Source organism: Lissotriton helveticus, chromosome 6 (genome assembly GCF_964261635.1).
Source record: "Lissotriton helveticus chromosome 6, aLisHel1.1, whole genome shotgun sequence".
In the NCBI taxonomy this organism is placed as follows: Eukaryota; Metazoa; Chordata; class Amphibia; order Caudata; family Salamandridae; genus Lissotriton; species Lissotriton helveticus.
Window position 1 is genome coordinate 1,658,659,889 of NC_136067.1, and position 25,792 is coordinate 1,658,685,680.

Here is a 25,792-nt window from a genome sequence, read left to right on the forward strand (position 1 = left end):
ACCTAGCTAGCTTTCATCCTTGATGTTGCTCTGGTTAGTAGTTACGAGGATTTCATACCTCAAATAGTACCTGAAATTAACAGGAACAAGCATTGGCAACACCCAATGGTCCGGTGTGTTAATGAAAGTTCCTTTTTTGTCATTGATGGATTTAGGCAGTCAGGTCTTCATACACCCCCTGACATAACCACAATAAAACACACACAATTCCAAAACTATATGCAAAAAAATTAAAAGAATAGAAATAGAAACAAGCATTTACAATGCAACGGTTTCGCCTTTGAAAAAGTTAGAGCTATTGGCATTGTAAATGACAACATTTTTAGTTATGTGTTGGTTTTGAAAACAGATAAATAAATGGTACTGTCATTTACAATGCCAATAGCTTAATCTCTTAATCTCTCGCAAATGCCACTCACAAACACACAGACCCACACACATACATACTACAGAGCCACACGCAGAGCCACACACACATACAGAGCCACACACACACATACACAGAGCCACATACACAGACACACACACAGCTACAGACACACACACAGCTACAGACAGACACACACACACACACACTTCATCCACCCGCATTAATATTATTATTTAACGTGACAGGGCTCTGCTGACATTAAACCATATTTATGGAAAAAGATAGCATTCTAGTGGTTTGAATGCACAACCAGGAAACTTGGGATCAATTCCGCTTTCTCCTTGACCAAATTGTATGAGCCAAGTCAGTTATCTTACATCACTGTGCCTCCTTTTCCTTTATCATTATGTTTCAGAGCCATTGAAATATGCGAGACCAGGAAGTGTGCTGTACAAAAAGCTCTTGTCTACATTTTAGTAGACTTTAATATTGCTCCACCTATAGTAACAACCTAGGCCACATAAGCTACAGGACAACGGATTTACGGTTGAATCACCAATAGAATGGTCGTTACGGGGTATGATTGAATGCGCTAATGTCTGGAAATTATCACTGCTAATAAATACCACTCAATTAAGTGCCAAATATGACGCCGGCTGGGCTCTTGTTATGGTCCTTCGAGCGGCGTAGCTCCTGTACAGCGTCACTCCATTAAATGGGCCCCCAACACAGTACCACTTTATCAGTCAAGAGCTCCCGACGTAGCACTTCATCATTCAAGGGTGAATGTAAATGTAAATGTAAATGTAATGTAAATGTGCTGGATTTGTAGAGCGCACGGCTGCCTGTGAGCGTCCCGGCGCTTGCTTAGGGAACCCGTCCTGGTGTTCCCCTGTGAGAAACCCCGGCAGGGTGTCCACAAGGTGAAAGCCAGGCATCCCGCCGCGAGGGGCCGTAGTGGAGATTAAGCAAGCTATTGCCCAGAGTCGCAGAGTGTGACCCCGTGGGTTGAGTAGGCACCAGAGGGAGAATTGTCGAGTCCGTGGAATTTTTGAGCCCGAGACCCGCCGAGGCGGGGAATCGAACCCTGGTCCACGGTCGATCTCAGCTTCCGGATCTGCCGCCTCTAACCACTGAGCCACACTTCTCCAATATTACGTCACTCCTCCAGAAGCATCTCTTGTTTTGTGTCTCTATAACCAATAGGCCTTTCATAAAAGGGGCTTGGGGTCCGTCGCCGGGTTATCATTTTTTTCACACTTTTCACGATTCACGTAAACAACGCAATTGGCTCCATTCATTGCCTTTTAGAAACTGTACGCCAACTGCGTAAATTTAGTTTGTGAATTGGAAGGTGACAACCGCTTCCCCGTCTGTACTTAGAGGTGACAATGCGGAAAGCACTTATATATCTTCGAAAACTGATCATCTTCATCAAGATAATCTACTAGGGTGGGGTGATACTCAGCCTAAATTCACAAAGAACAGCTAAGGAAACAACGTAGGCTAGTGCTATACTAATTGGGGTCATTAAGTGTCTTGCTCAGCTGTTCCACTACCACCCACTATTCACGTCCCCAGGTGCTCCGAAAGCGCTGCGCAGGCCAATGCATGGGGTAGAAGACAGCGCAGCCAGCGTGGCACATGCGTACTCACATGCCCACGAAGTTCTCGAGAACTGAGCTCTTGCCGGCGCTCTGCCCGCCCACCACGGCGATCTGTGGCAGGTCTAGGTGGCAGGACTGGCCCAGGGAACTGAAAGCATCCTGCAGCCTATTCACCAATGGGATCAGCTCCTCCATCCCGCGGTTCCCTATGGCGGCGGCAGCTGAGGCGGCAGGTCCCGCGTGACGTCACACGCCCCCTGCAAACCCGTGACTTCAATGGACCTTGATGCACCGGTGTCCCTTTTACTGTCTGTGTTTCTTTAATTCCAGGCCGGAAACTGTTCCGTTCTGCTTCTTCCACTAAGACAGCTCCCGGAAAATAACTAAATAAATTAAAAAAATGCTTACCGGTAGTATGAAGTCCCTGCAACAAAAACGCCCAGAAAGGCATGACGACAAAAGGGGCGGGACGCCCAGAAAGGCATGACGACAAAAGGGGCGGGACTTAAAAAAAGACCCAGAAATGCCCCCGAATCGCGTTCTGACTGGGAAAGAGTGATTGACAACGATGTCTTCCAATGGCTAGCCTCCATTTATGGAGCTAGCCAATGAAGAAGGGGCGTGTTCAAGTCCCCCATACTGTAAACAAAAGTTTTCGCCTGCGTGAACGCTGCTGCGCAGCGGATCGCCAGGCGAAACCTAAAAATTAAATATGCTACCATCTAAAAATGAAGAGCTTATGCTAAACTAAAACTAAACTCATCAGTGAGTGTCCATCTTGTAGTGCTGTTGTATGTCGGCTACCATTGTTTTAACATTCCAGCATGGCCATCACTCTTTGAACCAACACTATTGTACAGTATGGGCACTGACTGGGAGCTGCAGTATCCTCTTAAAAAATTACAATAAAAAAGGCAAAGCAGAGAACTTTAAAAGTAGAACACTGAAGACTAAAACACTGTCCACCCAGCCCTGACATGGAAGCATACTCATTTTCAGGTGTCTATACATATGGTCAGATATTACCATCATTCACAGGGCAAGAGAGCCAATGACTGATGTGGACTGAACCATTACCCCATGCAGTGTGCCCTCATCGCCAGTGCAGGAAAAACAAAGTGCAATATCAGGTTAGATGAAGAAATAACGGACTCGAGAAGTTGCGATAAATGTCAGTGTTTAATGCAGAGGACCGTCCAGTCCGAGAGCCAGATACAGAATAGAAATACCATTACAAAGCATTCCTCATCTACCCACACCCAACATTCAATAAACAACATTTTTCCCCACGAGGAATAAAAGACCTCTACAATGGCCACTTATGAAATGGCCACAAGCGTGACACAGCAGTGTCCCGCTCGTGTCCATCAAGCAGCACAAAGGCAGAGCGCACAAGCACAATGATGCCAGCGTGCACTCAAAAGCTACCATAGATGGAAGTAGAGTGTAAATGACACTCAGACAGGCCAATGGCATAAGAGGGCTGACCCAGACAACATCTAGCTATTTATATGGATATATATTTATGTATATGGATGTATACATTATTTAATGAATTTAAAGTTACAAGATCCTAGCAGACAGCCTGCCAGGCTTTCTGTCGAGATTCTAGCAAGAATTATTGCAGTACATATCTTCTACCCCTAGCATTTGTCAAAGGGAATCACCAACACCAAATTCCTACCCTACAAAGATAATTTATGAGATTACATGTAACAAAATTCCTGACTGAAGGGTTTAACATGTTGCAAACAAAGTCAACCCAAAGAAAAAATACCATGTAAAGACATATTGCCTTTAAAATGTATGATATTGAGTAAGTACATCAGGCCTACTGACTTTGTCATTACATTGCATAATAAACAGTTCAGACCTATGTCATCTGAAATACATTTTGCTAGTGAACCAATCAGGCCAATACTTGTTATCATTGACTTGCCACCATAACCAACTCAAACTTCCCATAAGGCCACCATAAATAGGGTCTAGCAAGGATTCTTACAGTTCAAATTCTCCGTACTCATGGTTTGGCAGTGGGAATATCAACACCAAAACCCTTGCCTACTATGGTAATGAGTGCAATTCCATGTAACAAAATACCTCTCTGTACGCTGTAATACAGAGTAATAGCAATCTACCCTTAAATGCATATTGACTTTAACAAAATTCTTTTCACAGTAAATATGATAGGTCTGCTCCATTTATCTTATTTTTTCATAACAAACAACCAAGCCTATAACCTTTATTATTTGCTTGTCACCATAACCAACTCAGATACACTGTGTTTTCCCACAATGTAACCATCAGGCATACTATAATAAAATTACAAATGTTTAATAAAATATGATTGCCAAAGCAATATAAAATCCTTCCTAAGAGAAACTAATAAGGATTATCGTAGTGCCATCTTCTGTTCCCGCGGTCTGTTCGGGTGGGTCACCAACACTAAAACCCTTGCCTACTACAGTATTATTAGAGACTCCATGTAACAAAACAATATCCAATAGGGATTCCTACAGAAACATAACAACCCACCATTAAATGCACTGATGTTAACATAGGCTTTTCACAATAAATACATCAGGGCTACTGCTTTTGTGGTAACATTTCAGAATAAGTAGATCATGCATAAAGCCATGATCATTGGCTTGCCACCATAAGCATCCCAGCTACATTGAGTATAGGCTTTGCAGCAAGCAAACAACACAAACACTGTTTTCAGTGAAAGGAAAAAACCTCGGCCCAATCAAATCTTGTACTCGGGTGAACCGACCAACCAGCCCCTCCTCTCAGCAGTACTCTGAAAGCTGTTTTTGTTGATCACCTAAGATCAGCCGACAGCTGCGCTATCAAGCCAGACCTAAATTAGACAGATAGTTTGATGATGTTGTCATTAAACACCCACTGTTTCCTGTTCCACGAGTGAGTCTGAAGCTGTGTATCAACAGAAAACAACCTGAAAATCTGGGCCAGAATAGATGAATTCAATAATACCTAGTGACTCGAACCACTGCAGGACAGTAGGGCTTCCGTTAATAGTAGGGTGTGGCAGCAGCTGGTAGTACCCATGAATAATACTTTTTAGTAGATTGTAATTGATCAAGCTCGTAAATAATTGCCATGTTTGTACTGCTGAACAACACACTACAGTGGTAACTGCACCAGCAGTGGTGTGTATTAGCATGAAATATGGCTAGTGAATTTTCCCTTGTGCTCTACATGTTGTCCACCTTGAGCACCACTGATGGATCAGGAAAGTAGGTGGCAGCTGGCAAAATGACAAGCAGACGGTGCTTAATTTGTAAATAAACAACTGTAAGGGCCAAATGCTTTTTTTCTTAGAAGCCATGCACCAACACTAATGAATGCTGTTGTTGACAAATACAAGTTGATACCGAGGGGCATATTACCAAGAACGGCGTTAAAATTATCGCCGCTATGGCGGCAGGAAACTGCCACTAAAGCTGCGCTATTGGGCTTGATAATATGCCCTTGAGAATTCCAATAGAAGCCCATTTTCACACCAGAACAGGGGCTTCTATGGGAATTCACAAGGGCATATTATCAAGCCCATTATCGCCGATTTAGCGGCAGTTTCCTGCCACTAAAGTGGCGATAATTTTATTGCCGTTTCTTGATAATATGCCCCCTAGACTTTACTCTACCTCATACCTCATTCTTGCACTAACCCTCCTCTTGCTGTCTAATTATTGCAGATGTTATTTATCTTACTAGCTTTCTCTTGTAGTCATTGTTTTAATATATTTCTCTTCCTCCTTCATTCTCCCTTGATTTCTCTTACTGTGGGTCAAAGTTGGATGAAGGAAAAAAGTCCTTGTCCACAAAAGTGAGTGCCAGTGTCCATTGCCAGCAACTGCTGTAAGTGCTTAATTTTAAGAATAAGTCCCAAAGCATTGCGTTTTGCTCAGAAGCCCACAGATAGCTGGTATTATCGAATGTCAGAGATGATGAATACCAAACTGCGTATCTTTGATTTCACCCAATGCCTCTTTTTTCCACCACCAGACAATCCAGGCCACTTTATCTAACTCTTTCGCTTACTTTTTCAGCCCTGCCTTGTTTCTTTGCACTATTTTCCATCATTTATTTTCTCCTTCTTGCTCCCTTTTGTGGTTTTCTCTCTCTTGTTTGGGCCAAAGACTAATAGGGAAAAATAAAGGGTGATTCCCAAAATGATTACCACCTGCAACCACTGTCTCAGATTAAGCACTAACTGTCACAAATTAGCATTTTAAGCAACATTTGTTTGTCTTAATTATGGCAGTGTGCCCAAGATTCAGTGGCATGACAAGGAAAATCCACATATGGTGGTGAGAGGTTCATGGTTATGTCCCCATGACGGACAGACACATATGTGGTTATGCGCTGGCAGTAGTAGAGGTAACACATACTTCAAAAGTAGTGATGAAGAACAAGATCTATTGAGCATGTAAATAATTCACCTAAGAGCTTTAGTTTCCTTACACCTAAGGAATAATGCTTGGGATCTACTCTTGCCATATTTCAAACTGCTATGAACCTACTCAGTCATTTCTATGCTAGTTCTTTGCTCAATCGTTTCCATGCTGTTGAACATGTTGTCAAATGGTGCCATATGTTTACCAAAATGTTACCTTTTGAACATTTGGCAATAGAATCGATCTGCAGGATGTAAAGATGTAGTTACACTCAATTAAAGAGAGAAAGAGTGCATGAGTGAGTGGGAGAGAGAGATCAGCAAACTTCTATATGTAAGCATTTTATCCTATTGTAAGTATTATGCCTTGCTAAACAAACAACACATCCCTGGCATGGCAAATGTTATACATTAAAATACACATTAACACCACTGAAAATAATGGAAGAAGGCTTTGATTAAAGCATATTATCCATCCGGGGGGATGGCACATAAAGATAAACATTGACTATGGGTGGTGTGAAAGGTTCTATGGTGAAACCCAGGACTCCAGTCTTCCCTGCTGTACACCTGGCCAATAACTACCATGGAGTGCTCTCATCTTTAAATGATATTGCAGCGCTGTAACTAGAGCACCAAAGAGTTCTAGTAAACAAATGGTGTACAAATATTCTGCATTGAAAATAGACCAAATGAGAAGACCCTATAATGCTGCAATGTGTACACATGTAGCAATGGCTTGATCTGTATTTATAGAAGGGCTGCACAGATGTCTGTGACACCATTTGCAATAGGAAGTGCGCTGGGGCTGCAGAAAGTGTGCTCACATACCCATTACACCCCCTAGAACACATTGGGCCCGATTAGGATGTCAGACAGAAAACCCCCGTCCAGGGGTCGGAGGTTATCCACCCGACATCCTGGGTTTCCCTCCAACCTCCGTATTTCGATGGCGGCAAGCGGCAAGAAGGAAACCAGTGGGGAGATTCAGCTCCTCTTTTGACAGACTCTGTGAGCCAGTTGGAACAGCAGCAGAATATTAAACCCTATAATGACGGCGGAGACAGTCTCAGCTCCGACGCCGGGATTACAATGTCAGTTTCCGACTGCCAATACATGTCGGCCTTTCTGACATGGTTTGACTGTCAGAAACTGACTCGGTGGCCCCTAGCAGGGTTTCCTTCTCCCCTGGACCTCGGCAATGTGCGCCGGGGGGGGGGGGGCAGCATTGGTGCCCCTCTTAACATCCCTGCATGGTGTGGCAGGCACTGCATGGTGCTTGCCACATGGTGCAGGGTTGTTTCAAAACCTCCATTTCTCAATGGAAACTTGTGCAACTGCAAGCCTTTTCCGCCCGCTGCACAAGCTTCCATTGAGAAATGGAGGTTAGCGGTCATCCTACCGACAGCAGCATCAAAATACTGTGGTTAGAACCGCCGACCTGAGGTCAGGTGGCTCCTTTCCGCAACTGTGTCATCTGCCTGACATTGTAATAATGCCCTTTGTGTAATACAGCGTTAGGTCTATTCTGCATAAGCTCTCCTAGGCTATATCTACCCAATCCCTTTCCTCCTCTCAGATTTTTCTCACTGCTTCTGTGAGCAGCTCACTTTTAGCTGAACTAAATGGTGCCTGCCTTTTCATTAAAAAATGGCAGCCTCTTGCAGCTCATTAGCATCAATTCAGTAGATAGCAAAGATGTATGACTAACAATCCAAAGAGAAAAATAAGTTCTCCGTTATGGTGATTCGTCTACTGTAAAGAATGAATCATTTTGGTGTGAACTGTGACCCACTCAAAATATAAATCTACTGTTATTGCCATTGTGACTTTATAGCATAAATTGGCAAGGCACAAACTCAGAGAATCCGGCAATCTTCCTTCACCTCAGAGCCCAAAAGCACCATCTGCAGTATCCTTCAAGGTTTGTCCCTTAGCCCCACCCTCTGCAACACCTACATGAAACCTATAGCCAAATTCATTAGAACCCACGACCTCAACCTTATATCCTACGCCAACGACACCCAGCTAATCCTCTTGCTCTCAGCAGACTTCACCACCATGAAGACCAACTTCCACAGCTGCAATAACAATATCACCAGACTGGATGAAGACCAACTGTCCGAAGCTCAACACTGACAAGACAGAGGCTCTGATCTTCTGCAACAACATCTCACTTTGGAACGACACATGGTGGCCCACCAAACTCAGACACACACCGATAGACCACACCCGCAACCTTGGCATTTTCCTGGACAACAAGTTCACCATAAAATGACAGATCAACGCAGTCTCCTCCGCTTGCTTCCACATCCTCCGCATGCTCCAAAGAATCATCAAATGGTTCCCCATCGTCATAAGGAAAACCGTCACTCAAGCTCTAGTCACCTGACAGCTGGACTATGACAACACACTGTACACAGGAACCACCATTGAACTCATGAAGAGACTAGAGACAACACAGAATTCAGAGGCCAGACACATCCTCAACCCTCCCAAATGGACCCAAACCATAGAACTCTCCACTGGCTTCCTATACAGAAAAGATGCAAATTCAAAATATTGAAACACGCCTACAAAGCCCTCCATGACCTAGGACCATCATGCATCAACCAACGTCTCATCTTCCACCAACTAAATAGGGTCTAGCAAGGATTCTTACAGTTCAAATTCTCCGTACTCATGGTTTGGCAGTGGGAATATCAACACCAAAACCCTTGCCTACTATGGTAATGAGTGCAATTCCATGTAACAAAATACCTCTCTGTACGCTGTAATACAGAGTAATAGCAATCTACCCTTAAATGCATATTGGCTTTCAACAAAATTCTTTTCACAGTAAATATGATAGGTCTGCTCCATTTATCTTATTTTTTCATAACAAACAACCAAGCCTATAACCTTTATTATTTGCTTGTCACCATAACCAACTCAGATACACTGTGTTTTCCCACAATGTAACCATCAGGCATACTATAATAAAATTACAAATGTTTAATAAAATATGATTGCCAAAGCAATATAAAATCCTTCCTAAGAGAAACTAATAAGGATTATCGTAGTGCCATCTTCTGTTCCCGCGGTCTGTTCGGGTGGGTCACCAACACTAAAACCCTTGCCTACTACAGTATTATTAGAGACTCCATGTAACAAAACAATATCCAATAGGGATTCCTACAGAAATATAACAACCCACCATTAAATGCACTGATGTTAACATAGGCTTTTCACAATAAATACATCAGGGCTACTGCTTTTGTGGTAACATTTCAGAATAAGTAGATCATGCATAAAGCCATGATCATTGGCTTGCCACCATAAGCATCCCAGCTACATTGAGTATAGGCTTTGCAGCAAGCAAACAACACAAGCACTGTTTTCAGTGAAAGGAAAAAACCTCGGCCCAATCAAATCTTGTACTCGGGTGAACCGACCAACCAGCCCCTCCTCTCAGCAGTACTCTGAAAGCTGTTTTTGTTGATCACCTAAGATCAGCCGACAGCTGCGCTATCAAGCCAGACCTAAATTAGACAGATAGTTTGATGATGTTGTCATTAAACACCCACTGTTTCCTGTTCCACGAGTGAGTCTGAAGCTGTGTATCAACAGAAAACAACCTGAAAATCTGGGCCAGAATAGATGAATTCAATAATACCTAGTGACTCGAACCACTGCAGGACAGTAGGGCTTCCATTAATAGTAGGGTGTGGCAGCAGCTGGTAGTACCCATGAATAATATTTTTTAGTAGATTGTAATTGATCAAGCTCGTAAATAATTGCCATGTTTGTACTGCTGAACAACACACTACAGTGGTAACTGCACCAGCAGTGGTGTGTATTAGCATGAAATATGGCTAGTGAATTTTCCCTTGTGCTCTACATGTTGTCCACCTTGAGCACCACTGATGGATCAGGAAAGTAGGTGGCAGCTGGCAAAATGACAAGCAGACGGTGCTTAATTTGTAAATAAACAACTGTAAGGGCCAAATGCTTTTTTTCTTAGAAGCCATGCACCAACACTAATGAATGCTGTTGTTGACAAATACAAGTTGATACCGAGGGGCATATTACAAAGAACGGCGTTAAAATTATCGCCGCTATGGCGGCAGGAAACTGCCGCTAAAGCTGCGCTATTGGGCTTGATAATATGCCCTTGAGAATTCCAATAGAAGCCCATTTTCACACCAGAACAGGGGCTTCTATGGGAATTCACAAGGGCATATTATCAAGCCCATTATCGCCGATTTAGCGGCAGTTTCCTGCCACTAAAGTGGCGATACTTTTATTGCCGTTTCTTGATAATATGCCCCCTAGACTTTACTCTACCTCATACCTCATTCTTGCACTAACCCTCCTCTTGCTGTCTAATTATTGCAGATGTTATTTATCTTACTAGCTTTCTCTTGTAGTCATTGTTTTAATATATTTCTCTTCCTCCTTAATTCTCCCTTGATTTCTCTTACTGTGGGTCAAAGTTGGATGAAGGAAAAAAGTCCTTGTCCACAAAAATGAGTGCCAGTGTCCATTGCCAGCAACTGCTGTAAGTGCTTAATTTTAAGAATAAGTCCCAAAGCATTGCGTTTTGCTCAGAAGCCCACAGATAGCTGGTATTATCGAATGTCAGAGATGATGAATACCAAACTGCGTATCTTTGATTTCACCCAATGCCTCTTTTTTCCACCACCAGACAATCCAGGCCACTTTATCTAACTCTTTCGCTTACTTTTTCAGCCCTGCCTTGTTTCTTTGCACTATTTTCCATCATTTATTTTCTCCTTCTTGCTCCCTTTTGTGGTTTTCTCTCTCTTGTTTGGGCCAAAGACTAATAGGGAAAAATAAAGGGTGATTCCCAAAATGATTACCACCTGCAACCACTGTCTCAGATTAAGCACTAACTGTCACAAATTAGCATTTTAAGCAACATTTGTTTGTCTTAATTATGGCAGTGTGCCCAAGATTCAGTGGCATGACAAGGAAAATCCACATATGGTGGTGAGAGGTTCATGGTTATGTCCCCATGACGGACAGACACATATGTGGTTATGCGCTGGCAGTAGTAGAGGTAACACATACTTCAAAAGTAGTGATGAAGAACAAGATCTATTGAGCATGTAAATAATTCACCTAAGAGCTTTAGTTTCCTTACACCTAAGGAATAATGCTTGGGATCTACTCTTGCCATATTTCAAACTGCTATGAACCTACTCAGTCATTTCTATGCTAGTTCTTTGCTCAATCGTTTCCATGCTGTTGAACATGTTGTCAAATGGTGCCATATGTTTACCAAAATGTTACCTTTTGAACATTTGGCAATAGAATCGATCTGCAGGATGTAAAGATGTAGTTACACTCAATTAAAGAGAGAAAGAGTGCATGAGTGAGTGGGAGAGAGAGATCAGCAAACTTCTATATGTAAGCATTTTATCCTATTGTAAGTATTATGCCTTGCTAAACAAACAACACATCCCTGGCATGGCAAATGTTATACATTAAAATACACATTAACACCACTGAAAATAATGGAAGAAGGCTTTGATTAAAGCATATTATCCATCCGGGGGGATGGCACATAAAGATAAACATTGACTATGGGTGGTGTGAAAGGTTCTATGGTGAAACCCAGGACTCCAGTCTTCCCTGCTGTACACCTGGCCAATAACTACCATGGAGTGCTCTCATCTTTAAATGATATTGCAGCGCTGTAACTAGAGCACCAAAGAGTTCTAGTAAACAAATGGTGTACAAATATTCTGCATTGAAAATAGACCAAATGAGAAGACCCTATAATGCTGCAATGTGTACACATGTAGCAATGGCTTGATCTGTATTTATAGAAGGGCTGCACAGATGTCTGTGACACCATTTGCAATAGGAAGTGCGCTGGGGCTGCAGAAAGTGTGCTCACATACCCATTACACCCCCTAGAACACATTGGGCCCGATTAGGATGTCAGACAGAAAACCCCCGTCCAGGGGTCGGAGGTTATCCACCCGACATCCTGAGTTTCCCTCCAACCTCCGTATTTCGATGGCGGCAAGCGGCAAGAAGGAAACCAGTGGGGAGATTCAGCTCCTCTTTTGACAGACTCTGTGAGCCAGTTGGAACAGCAGCAGAATATTAAACCCTATAATGACGGCGGAGACAGTCTCAGCTCCGACGCCGGGATTACAATGTCAGTTTCCGACTGCCAATACATGTCGGCCTTTCTGACATGGTTTGACTGTCAGAAACTGACTCGGTGGCCCCTAGCAGGGTTTCCTTCTCCCCTGGACCTCGGCAATGTGCGCCGGGGGGGGGGGGGGGCAGCATTGGTGCCCCTCTTAACATCCCTGCATGGTGTGGCAGGCACTGCATGGTGCTTGCCACATGGTGCAGGGTTGTTTCAAAACCTCCATTTCTCAATGGAAACTTGTGCAACTGCAAGCCTTTTCCGCCCGCTGCACAAGCTTCCATTGAGAAATGGAGGTTAGCGGTCATCCTACCGACAGCAGCATCAAAATACTGTGGTTAGAACCGCCGACCTGAGGTCAGGTGGCTCCTTTCCGCAACTGTGTCATCTGCCTGACATTGTAATAAGGCCCTTTGTGTAATACAGCGTTAGGTCTATTCTGCATAAGCTCTCCTAGGCTATATCTACCCAATCCCTTTCCTCCTCTCAGATTTTTCTCACTGCTTCTGTGAGCAGCTCACTTTTAGCTGAACTAAATGGTGCCTGCCTTTTCATTAAAAAATGGCAGCCTCTTGCAGCTCATTAGCATCAATTCAGTAGATAGCAAAGATGTATGACTAACAATCCAAAGAGAAAAATAAGTTCTCCGTTATGGTGATTCGTCTACTGTAAAGAATGAATCATTTTGGTGTGAACTGTGACCCACTCAAAATATAAATCTACTGTTATTGCCATTGTGACTTTATAGCATAAATTGGCAAGGCACGAACTCAGAGAATCCGCCTATCTTCCTTCACCTCAGAACCCAAAAGCACCATCTGCAGTATCCTTCAAGGTTTGTCCCTTAGCCCCACCCTCTGCAACACCTACATGAAACCTATAGCCAAATCCATTAGAACCCATGACCTCAACCTTATATCCTACGCCAACGACACCCAGCTAATCCTCTTGCTCTCAGCAGACTTCACCACCATGAAGACCAACTTCCACAGCTGCAATAAAATATCACCAGACTGGATGAAGACCAACTGTCCGAAGCTCAACACTGACAAGACAGAGGCTCTGATCTTCTGCAACAACATCTCACTTTGGAACGACACATGGTGGCCCACCAAACTCAGACACACACCGATAGACCACACCCGCAACCTTGGCATTTTCCTGGACAACAAGTTCACCATAAAATGACAGATCAACGCAGTCCCCTCCGCTTGCTTCCACATCCTCCGCATGCTCCAAAGAATCATCAAATGGTTCCCCATCGTCATAAGGAAAACCGTCACTCAAGCTCTAGTCACCTGACAGCTGGACTATGACAACACACTGTACACAGGAACCACCACTGAACTCATGAAGAGACTAGAGACAACACAGAATTCAGAGGCCAGACACATCCTTAACCCTCCCAAATGGACCCAAACCATAGAACTCTCCACTGGCTTCCTATACAGAAAAGATGCAAATTCAAAATATTGAAACACGCCTACAAAGCCCTCCATGACCTAGGACCATCATGCATCAACCAACGTCTCATCTTCCACCAACCGTCCAGAGACCTTTGCTCTGCCATCCCAGCCCTCCCACAGACACCACGCATTCGCCAAAGCCGCAGCGGGGGCCATTCCTTCTTTTGCTTTACCGCCAAGTACCGGAACTGTATCTCCTTCATCTCTGGACATCACCCTCGGTCGAAGAATTCAGGAAGAGACTCAAGACCTGGCTGTTTGACTGAGCCCTGCTACCTAGTGCCTGGATACACTCACAGGTGATTAGCAGCTCTATACAAATACTGATTGATTTGCAATGTATAATATATTAATGGATTAATACACCATGTTTTATCTAAGATATGTGTTCATGTATGAGGATGAGAGTGGGGGAAACAGTTTGCACTATGATGTGGTTAGGGTTGTCAGACTTTTAATAGTCCACACCCAAATTTAACATGACTCTGCACAATGTGGGCTAGTAAGGAAACCTTATTGTTTATGAATGCATTGTTACAGATGCGTATGTGTCTTGAGGTCGATCATGTGCCACATGTCAATGAAAAAAATTGAACATAAACTGTACCCTTTCTACTGATGTTCTATACATGGTGTGGTTTGTTCTATGTACATGTCTCTCTGCCATCTTTATATGATGTGCTGTGAACAGTGATGAAGGTTGTGAGTTCACAGATAATGGCTCTGAGGTGGAAGAGATTGTGAGTGTGGAGCCTTATCTCCTTAGTGCAGAGGTATATTCTAACAAACTCAGTCAGCAGGTACACTATGGGTCAGAAAAGTGGAGAAAGGTCATATTGTGTTGCAATTCCAGGATTGACATTGGATAATGTCAAGGTCCTGCTGGGGTGCAGAAATGCTTCTTTATGGTAATCAGACAAAATATTGAAAAAACAAATATCGAGAAGCAGATATATTGTGTTTGAAATATATTGATGCACAAATATTGTGTGCAAAAATATCGTGGGCAAGAATAGCAATTTGAAGGTAAGTAATATGGATGTTAAAAAATATCTAAGTTGTTAATATTGATGTTAAAAATATCTGGGCTGTTAATATCATTAACAACAATATTGTTGGCAATAGTATTATCTTTCACTCATTTGATGTATTTTGGTATATATTTTAATTCTATATGTTATAAATTGTTTGTATATTTATTGTTAATGTGTTTTGATATAGTTTGTACATTTTTAGTTGTTTTTAAATTTAATTTAATAGTTCATTTGTCTTTTTAGTGCCGTAGTGAGTTGCAGGATTTATAAGAGTACAGGAATGGCAAAAAATTATTTATAATTAATTAAAAGTAAATATTTAATTGATAATTATGTTAATTGTATAATTAATTGTTTTAACTATGCTATGTTTTAGTTGCGGGTTATGGAGTTTGTAGGGGTATACGATTGAAGCAAATTAATTATAATTCTTTAATAGTTAATGTTTTATTGTTATTTACTGTAATTTATATAATTAATATATTTTGGTAAATATATATTAGGTGTGTGTTGTTGGGTTGCTAGAGAGAAAAGGTGATATGTTAAATAAATATAATTATTTTATTATTACTTACTTTCCATTCATTGTTTAATTGATAATTAATTATGTAATACGTATAATTATTATAATTTCAATATATATTTTAGGTGTGTGTTGTTTAATTTGCAGAGGTATAGGGTAGGAAGTTATTTAAGTAATAATTAAATCAAAAAATAGTTATTTATTGTTTAAAAAATGTGTTATTTATTATGTTAAATGTGAATTGTGTTATGCTTTTTAATTGTAACTAAAATTATATTTGTTTATTGTTACAAATGTTAAAATTTAGTTTGATATTTATATTTTATTATAATGTGAAATATTATTAAACCTTTTTTTCTTTTTTTTTTCTCCTCATCTCACCGTGTCAAGTCTTTGTGGAACCTTTACAGCCGTACTCGATCTCTAGGGGCCACCAGGCTGACCACATTTACTTGGTTCACCAGACCTCCTCCCCTTTAGTACCGGGGACATGGTGTAATCATAGGAGTGTCCGAATCAGTCTTAGGTCCCTTCCCCATCTTATAAGAGGATGCCAGATGTTAAGCGACTTCTCCTCAGCCCTTTCGTATTCCAACGCGGCCATACTAAATGATGATCTTAGCCAGTCCTCACTGCTCCGGGGTAGGTGGTCCTTCCACCTCTTACATATTTCTCTCCTTGCCAGCAATATCAAATATAAGAGGAGCCCTTTTTCCAAACTAGTAGCTGACTGAAAGAACAGGCCGTCGTCCCCAAAAATCACTAGGGAGGAATTAACTTTAATCGCAGAGCTAAAAAGTCCTGACAAAGCCTGTCCTATCTCAGTCCAGAATTGATCTAGCTCTTTACAATCAATAAACATATGTATATCATTGGCCAACAATTCCTGACATCTTGGACATTTCGGTGGAGGTAGAGGGGCAAATTTCCCGATTTTATAGGGAATGTAGTAAAGTCTATTCACCACGAAGAAATGTTTTTTTTTTTAAACATGCAGGCTTTATATGTTTATACAAGATCTTCAAAGATGGTTCTAACATATCCTCTGCCTGGATAGCCAGTGCAGAGTTGTTCCAAACCCCTTCTACCACTGGTATCCCTGTGTCATCTCCTTTTATTAATTGCTGGTACCAAACAGAGATTTCTTTAGAGATTGGTGTAAAGGATCGAATAAGCCTTTCTACTACCTCATTGTTCCCCATCTCCTCCGCTTCTGCTGTATGCCAGGACACTAGTTGAAGATATTTAAACCTTAACAGATCTATCCCAACCTTGGCCCTCAAATACTCCCATGGATGTATCCCAACCTCATCCATTAGCTCTTCCCACTTCATAATTCCAGCTCTTTGGATGGGTATAGCCAGGGCATCTTTTAAGCAGTCCGGGGTACCAGGTGAGTCCCAGATTGGAGATGAGGCTGAATAATACCCAATTCCACATCCTACCCTTACCCTGTACCATATCTCCAGGGCTGTTTTAAAAATCTTTAAACAAACCTTCTTGAAGTATCTTGGAGAGCCGAACTTATACATAAATTTGTCATTCCTCCCTTCGATTCTTACCATTTCCTGCAACAGTTTGCCCCAGGGTGAATCATCTGGCCTAGTGAGTAACATGCGGAGACTCTTAAACTGAAAAGCCACAACATAGAGGCTGATATCAGGGAGGGCTAAACCACCTTTTAATAATCTTCTTCTAAGTTTTTTCCAGGATAAACGTGTCCCTTTATTTCCCCACACAAAACTCCCAATCTTACCCTGTATCCTTTTTACATCTTTCTTGGGGAATAGTAGCGGTATGGTAGAGAATAGATATGTAAGCTTGGGAAGAATAACCATTTTGACCAAGTTCACTTTCCCGTATATTGTTAATGGGAGATTTTTCCACCTACTGAACAAACGGTGTATTTCCTTAGTAGTTCTGTCTAAGTTTATTTTAGGGATCCGATCTAATTCCTTCACTACATAAATCCCCAGATATCAGAACTCTAAGCTCTCCACTCCTGCCCAATGATCTAAATTCCAGCACATAACCTCCGTCTTATATCTATTCACCTTATAGCCGGACAGTGCCCCAAACTCTGCTGTCAGTTCCTCTATCTGGGGTATGGCTGTAACTGGGTCTCTCGTATACAGGATCAAGTTGTCTGCGTAGAGGGCCAATTTAGAAATATACTGTCCCGATTGGAAGGGTGCTATAGTAGTATCGAGCCTTATTGCCTGCGCCAAAGGTTCAATATGCAGATTGAACAGTAACGGCGAGATAGGGCAGCCCTGCCTGGTTCCCTGCTTGATGTTAAAAACTGATGTTAGTGTTCCATTTAAAACGATCCTAGCTGAGGCTCCCCTGTAACAATTCTGAAGTGTACTGATGAAAAGTGACCCAAACCCCATTATTTCAAGGACTACCCAGAGGTATTTCCAGCAGACTTTATCGAACGCCTTGGCAGCGTCGAGGGCTATCACTGCCAAGGGTTCTGACTTTCCTACTGCTAGATCGATGTTTCCCAGTAGGAGGTGCGTTTGATCCTCAATATGCCTACCCGCCACAAAGCCCTTCTGGTCCTCATGGATCAACGCAGGTATCAATTTGGCCAATCTCCCTGCCAAAATGCCCACAAAGATTTTATAATCTACATTTAGCAAGGAGATTGGTCTATATGAATATGCTCTCTGAGGATCCTTTCCGGGCCTCAAAATTAAAACTATTATAGCTTCCCTCCAGGAGTTTGGGACCCTACTCTTTGGTGAATAGATTGAATTAAATATAATTTCTAATATCGGACATAACTCCTCAGTTAGATGTTTTTTATAGCTCACTGGGTAATGCGTCTGTGCCCGCAGCTTTTTTATTCTTTAATTTCTTAATCTGTACTGACATTTCTTCTATTGTAATAGGGTCATCCAGGGTGTTCCTCCCCTCCTCAGATAGTCTAGGCAAATTCTTGTTGCTCAACCATGTATATATGGCTTCAATAGTCGGATTTACCTCTTCTCTATATAGACTTGAAAATAAGGAAAGAAGACAGTACTGCATATCCTCAATATTTCTTGATGTTTCTCCATTATTGTTATTGACTTTTAACTCCTTTATGTCATTTCTCGCAGGTCAGTTCTTGATTTCCACGCTAGTAATGCTCCTGCCTTTTCCCCATATTCAAAGTTATCCATCCTATTGGAATCCCACTGAGCTTTACACTTAATGTCTAGATGCCCTCTATATGTTTGTTTAGCTAATTCTAGATCCGATTCGATCTGGGAGAGTCTTCCCTGCTCATTGATTTGTACTTTAATCCTTTCCTGCTCCAACTGTCCTATTTTAATCTCAAGATCTTTGAATACCCTTGCCTCCGATCTGTTCTTGGCACAGACTATTGCATGAAGCTTCCCTCTGAGCCCTGCCTTATACGCGTCCCATATATAATCAGAAGTAGTGGACCCCATATTAAATAGAAAAAATTCTGCTGTATATGCCCGGATAGATTGTATTGTCTCTGTACTAGAAAGAATAGACCTCTTTAATGTCCATCTAGACTGTGTCTGCGTTACGCCTTTCACATAGACTAACTGGAGAGGGGAATGGTCAGATAGAAGGCTGGGCTTTACTTCTACTTTCTGTATATCATTAATTGAGTGCCTATCTGTAAACATGTAATCTATCCTAGAGGCATGCTTAGATTTCTTGCTGTAGAATGTATGCCCCTGTACTACACCCTGCTTGGTTCTCCACACATCCTCCAAGTCTAGATCATGAATCATATTCTTTAATGCGCGCCATATCTTTGGTGCCCCTTCGTAATTACTCCTGTTTGATCTATCCCTTATTGGGTCCAATTGCACATTGAAATCTCCTCCCACAATATACGGTGGTGCCTCCAACATCAATATAGATTGTAATTTCAAGATGTAGGAAGGGTCATCTACGTTAGGGCCATAAAAGGAAGCGCACACATCATCTATACCATTCAACAACATCTTTACAATAATCCATTTCCCAGATACATCTGTGTGGACCCCCCTAACTGTTGGCGAGGTACCCTGTTTCACAAGTATAGCCACTCCCCTGTTGAGTGCTGTCTGAAGCGAAACCTCAAAATCTTTTATCCATTTAACCTTCGAGAATATAGATCGACTTTCGAGTACACTCAGATGCGTCTCCTGTAGTAGGCAGATCTGGGCACTCGAGATTTCCAGATATTTAAGAATAAGTCTCTGTCTGTGTAGACATCGCATTCCATTCACATTCCATGCGACAAAGGTAGTCCGTTTATCCCTTAAACTTTGTTCTCCCATCATTCTTCCTACTGCTTGACAAGCGTAATTCCATACCACTAGTGAGATGAGTATTCTTTTGAATTTTTTCCCTATGCTCCCCCACCCTGTGCTCCCCCTTCCCCCCTACCCCACACACCTTCCCCCGTGCCCTACCCCCCCATTGGGAACCCTCCCTTCCAATAGGCTAGGCCTATTTGGCTAGGCTCTCTCTCTTGGATGCAGTTTTGATATTTATTAAACAATAATGCTCTGTTTATTCATTGATCGCCATATTGCAGCCTTTGCAGCTCTGGTCATTCATGATACAGAAAACATCAGGGGAAATAAAAGATACACCACATATAGATACCAGAAAGAGGAAAAACTTCCTATCCTTATCATTCACTTCCTTTAGAGCTTTTTTCTTTTTTAATTTTCAGAATCAATTCATCAGCTTCCTCCCCTGTTTTGACCAAGTGCATGTGGTTGTTCCACATCACCCTTAAATGTGCCGGGAACTTTAACTGTGCCTTGACCCCCAAACTATTCAATGTCGCATGGGAGATGTCCGACCTTATTTGGAAATTAAAGGGGTTGGAACTATTGAATGCAATTGTTTTTTCTTTCAATGCTGATGATAAGATCTGCTCTTTTACCGTGTAAGTCAAGAAATTCACCAGGATTTTCCTTGGTTTCTGCCTGGCAGGATTCCTTCGAAAAGGATCTCGATGAACCCTCTGAATTTCCTGTGCAAGATCAACCGTTTCATCTCCTTTCAGAACAGTCCCCCTTATCAGCGATATCACAAAGCCCTTTAAATCAGCTCCTTCCATTGCTTCTGGCACATTGAGTATTTTTAAGTTATTCCGCCGGGAATGGTTCTCCAACCTCTCAATGTCCTCTTTTAACTCTCGGTTTTGTACACTTAGTTTCGCCACTACCTCATCAGTAGAGCGCACTGACTCCCTTATCAGTGGAACTTGTTTCTCCAACACTTCTGTCCTTAACATGACATCATCGAGTCTTTTTGCCAAAACTTCACATGAAGCCTGAATAGCGGCCTGGTTGGCTTCGGAGGTCATAAATCGGCTAGCTAATTCTGATTGATTACTTTCCGAAACCGTAAACCTGTTCGATATTTCTTCCTTCATAGCTAAAAGGATATCCGCCAGCGTTGAAGAGGACACATCAGTTTTACTAGTGGCTAACTTACTGGCACCAGTACACGCTAGCCCTCCCTGCAACTCGGGCATTACGGGGTTTTTCTGATGTTCAGTAGGCAAGGGACTAATTGGGGGAAGGTTCCTCTCCCCCATACCTCCATCACCATCTATCAACACAGAGAACTTGTTGGAGAGGGTCACGTCCGGGTGTATGGTCAAATTTGCCGTCAGCTCTCCCCCTTCATCTGCTGGCATCTCGTCCATCCCCCCATCGATTTTAGCCATTTTGATTGCCCCACTTTTCATAACAGTATCCTCTGTGCTTTTCTTTTGCTCTGCCACTGTACCCTGCTTTATGATGCCCTTTTGTGCGGTTGAGACCGATGCCGGTGATGGTGTTTTCGTAGGCTTTAGCAATTTAGATGGCGTCTGAGAGGTACTAGGAGCCATTACTTTATAGTACGTTTTCAGTGAGGGGGTAACCTTAGTGTATAATGGAACCCCTTTCTTGGTTTCAACATTCCTTTTAGGTGTTCTTACCGCAGCCTCCTCTTGACTTCTATCGGGACTACTAGTTTTACCATTGCTTTTGCCTTGCCTTTTCGACTTTACAGACGCAATTGTTGAAATATTATTAAACCTTATAATAAATATGCATTTTTATCTTTTCAATAAATGATATATATATGTTAAATATGTATATTTGTTGTTATATAACATAGCTGTTAAAATATTTATTTGTTTGAAGTTAACTACTCTCTCTCTACATTTGCACAGACTGGAGTGGGAATAGTGAATGTTACCCTTCCACTATCCAATGCTTTCTTAACTGTTGCACAAATTGGGGTGGAAATAGTAAATCTTACCCCTTCGCAATCCAACCCTTTGCCAACTGTTGCACTGACTGGAGTGAGAACGGTACATTTCACCACTCCGTAATCCAACACTTTCCCTAATGTTGTAGAGTGGAGTAGGAATAGTACATTTTACCCTCCTTAGTCCAACACTGTCCCTACTATTGTACTGACTGGAGTAGAAATAGTGAATCTTACTGCTCCACAATCCAAGACATTCCCTACTGTTGCACCAACTGGAGTAGAAATAGTCATGTGTACCCCTCCTGAGTCCAACGCTTTCCCTGCTGTTGCACAGACTGGAGTGGGAATAGTAAATGTGTACCCCTCCTGAGACCAATGCTTTCCCCACTGTTGCACCAACTGGAGAAGGAAGAGTAAATGTTAACCCTCTGCAATCTAACACTTTCCCTACTTTTAGCAAAAAACAGTAAATTATAATACAAACTAAAAAGATTATTTTAATAATTGTTTTAAATTATATATGTGTAACTAAACATACACACATACATATATATGTGTTTTTTAAAGGAGTAAAATATGTATATATAGTTTTCAATTATTTAAGTATATTTAATATATGTTAATACTGTTACATGTTAATATATTTAATGTTTACTATTTTTAAATATATGTAAGTTAAAAAAAATGATATTTTGTAATCAATCTGAGCGTGTAACAATATTTGTTTTCAACATTTATGCCATTTACATTTTAAGTACTGGGAAACAAAAAATGTATTTTAGATATTTTTGACTCTATATTTATGTTCCACAATATTTGTAGTTTCGATATTCTGTCAGAGAACTCTTCATTATAAGGATTAAGGGTGCAAGATAGCAGAAGATGCCTCTTTCAATTCTGAGGGGGACGTCTCATCTCCCTGGGATGTAGCAGTATTAACTTTTGGGTCATGAATAGTAGATCTGGTTATTTATGGTGCTATAGCACAGAATTGTGCTGCCAAGAAAGCCTCTAACTTTGTCAGCTGGTTGAGACCTTCCCATATCAATTCCCTCTCCACTGAGGTACTGGGTTTTTAAGAACCGGCACAGAACCGGTAACCCAGCGGTGCCAGGGAATCAACACCCAGAGACCTCGGGTTCTCCTGATCCAGACCTACAAAAACTTCAGAGTCTTCTAGGTGAAGTCAAAGATTAGTTTATTGGCTGCAACCAAGGTAACAGGTGTCCTGGAAGTACAATACGGGTATGTTCTCAGGAGACTGCACACTTTCATGAAGTCAGGCTTCTCTTCTTTTACATAGTTTTAGGCCCTAGGCAAAACATTCTTGGTTGTAAAGTAAATAGTTAACATATTCTGGTTCAAAAGAAAAAGCAGAGTCATGATGACATGTCCATATTTCACTTCGTGCTGCAGACAACAAATCATTTGGCAAGGCCCAACATTTCATCAGATAACACTGGACCCCTAATAAAAACGGGCACCTCCCCACCATAAAGTAAGTGAAGCAAAGGAGTGGAGAAAGATGTGAGCGAGATATGGCAGGTGTGCGCGCTGAAATGGTTTTATGGCTGGTTGAGCCTAGATGCTATCTTGCTCGGCCACTGGGAGGGAACTGACCTAACGAGTTCGGCCTGGGCCAATGGTTCTAACTTGTACTGAGGTCAGGGAAAAGTCGATTAAGGAGTATGTGTCCTTGTGGAATCAAATTCAACTGGATTAAGGCCTATGTAAAGGGCAACATATAAATGGGAGCCAAGGGTTCAGAATGTAAATGACGATTTCGAGGTGAAATCGTCACTCGAACACGCCGAAAACATCATGTACATGATGTACTCGTCATTCTCGGTCTTTTGATACCAAATTCGTCATATTTCGACGAAGTTTTATTTCTCGAGTCCCGAACTTATTATATGTATCCAGATTTTCAGAACCACAAACCCTCCTTTTGCCCTTACATAGGCAATTAATCTATCCTCATGTTAGTCTGAGTCCAGATCTATATTCCTAAAGTCATTGAGATGTTGCTGTAACATCATTCTAGTGCTTAGTTCATTTCTTGACACAGGCTTCCTTACACATGATGTGACGCAGAGGCCACATATTGCAGGGGCACACTGTATGCACAGACAGAACAGGAAAAGAATGGCTAAGACCATCCCAATGACCATCAGAATTTTCCATCCCCAGGCAGATATCAGTTCCCAAAACCATCCCATTAATGACCAATCTCCTTTATCCACATGAATAGATTCGGAAATCTTATGCAGTTTGGAGATGGCCCTGTACACTGTTGGAGCATTATCTGGGATGAAAATGCAACAACTAGACTGGATCAATTTGCATACTCCACCTCGGTCTGCAAGTATTACATCCAAAGCGACCCGGTTCTGAAGGGTCATAAGTCGATCCGACTGGAGCTCAGCAGTCAGGTTACTAAGGGCACCAGCAGTTTCAATCACGGTGGATTCAACTACCCTTGTTAATTGCCTTATGTTTCTACTGTTAGCCATGGATCCCCAGAACGGCAGAAAACCCTTTGCAAAGTCCCCAAATTCTTGACCTGCAGTGTCTTCTTCACTCAAAACACCTCTAACTACCCTTGTCCGATGGTAATCCGCCGCTGCTGTGTAGGTGGGAGGTAACAGGAATGAAACAAAACATGAGCCCGAGAAGTCAGGGGGCAACCATGTATAGGCTCTATCATGGCAGATGAAATAAGTACCCTTAGCGGCTAAAAACGCAGGGGAAGTCTGAGATCCGAAAACATATGTTTCTGTACAGACACTCTTCCCTAGCTGAGCTCTGGGATTCTTGCCAATACCTTGCAGACGCAGGTGACCTTGATGGGGTACGATCCAGATAGGGGACTATCTTTTGGCTTGCTGTTTCTCACTTAACGTAGTGGCATATCCGGTCACGTTCCAACCTACATATGCAAGTATCTCATCATCCGGGGGTATCTTCATAGGAAGTTACTTCCTTGATCATGTCAACTATACCTTTCACTAAGGCGCTAGTCTTGAGGTTGTCTTTTACAGAACGTAGGGGTTGGATTTCTCGTGCATATATGAACATTGTCCTATATGCCCATACTGAACCATTGTGACTAAATGGCAGGACCAAATAGGGGATACCTTTATCCGTTGTGTGAGGCATGAGACCACACACCCAACAGTTAGTAGTGTTCATTACAAGTTGGTGTTGGTGTAATAACTGAACGAAGGAGTTATTAATAAACTCTAATCTCCTATTTGATTCGTGGTCAGGCAGAGGGTGGAAAGAATGAGAGGAAATAGTAGGAGGAGGTATGGGTGATGTAGTAGGCGCAAATGTTACATGGAAAGAGAATAAAACATAACTTATCAAAAAGATCATTACGCTGGATAGCATAAAAATACACAATATTATAAAACTTTTCTTTGTCATCGTGTTGCATAGTCTCTGCTTAAAGTTCATTTGTTTGGCAGGTCTCTCCACATCAGGAAACTCCATCCTCTCTAAGGTGCTGCCCGCGACGAGGAGGTTGATTCTGCTAAGGAGTGCTTCTGCCAGTCTAGGGCAACTCCCTTGGACCGACCAGAACCAACGACCTAACGTCGTTGGCTGCACTTCCAAAGACTTTAACCAATCGCGGCCCTAGCAGCGGAACCCGGATGGCGGTTCGAAAAACAAAAATAAGCAAATTTCCTAAATGGGAGAGCTGCACTTTCAAAAATAGTATCTGGAAGAAGAAAAAAATACTTTCGCTTGTCCATAGGTCTTGGTCTCATATCATAAAAGGAATCACTTTATTAGTCTGCTTTTCTCGGTCTTAGATTGTAGCGTCTTCTTCCTGGTAGTGTCTGGTCCTGAAACAGCAGTTCAGGCTCCAAAAAGTTTGATTGTTCTGGTGGTGGCACAGTTCCTTGAGAAATGTTCTCACTTTCACAATCAGGGTTAGTTTCTTTTACACGGTCATCAGTTGTGAGC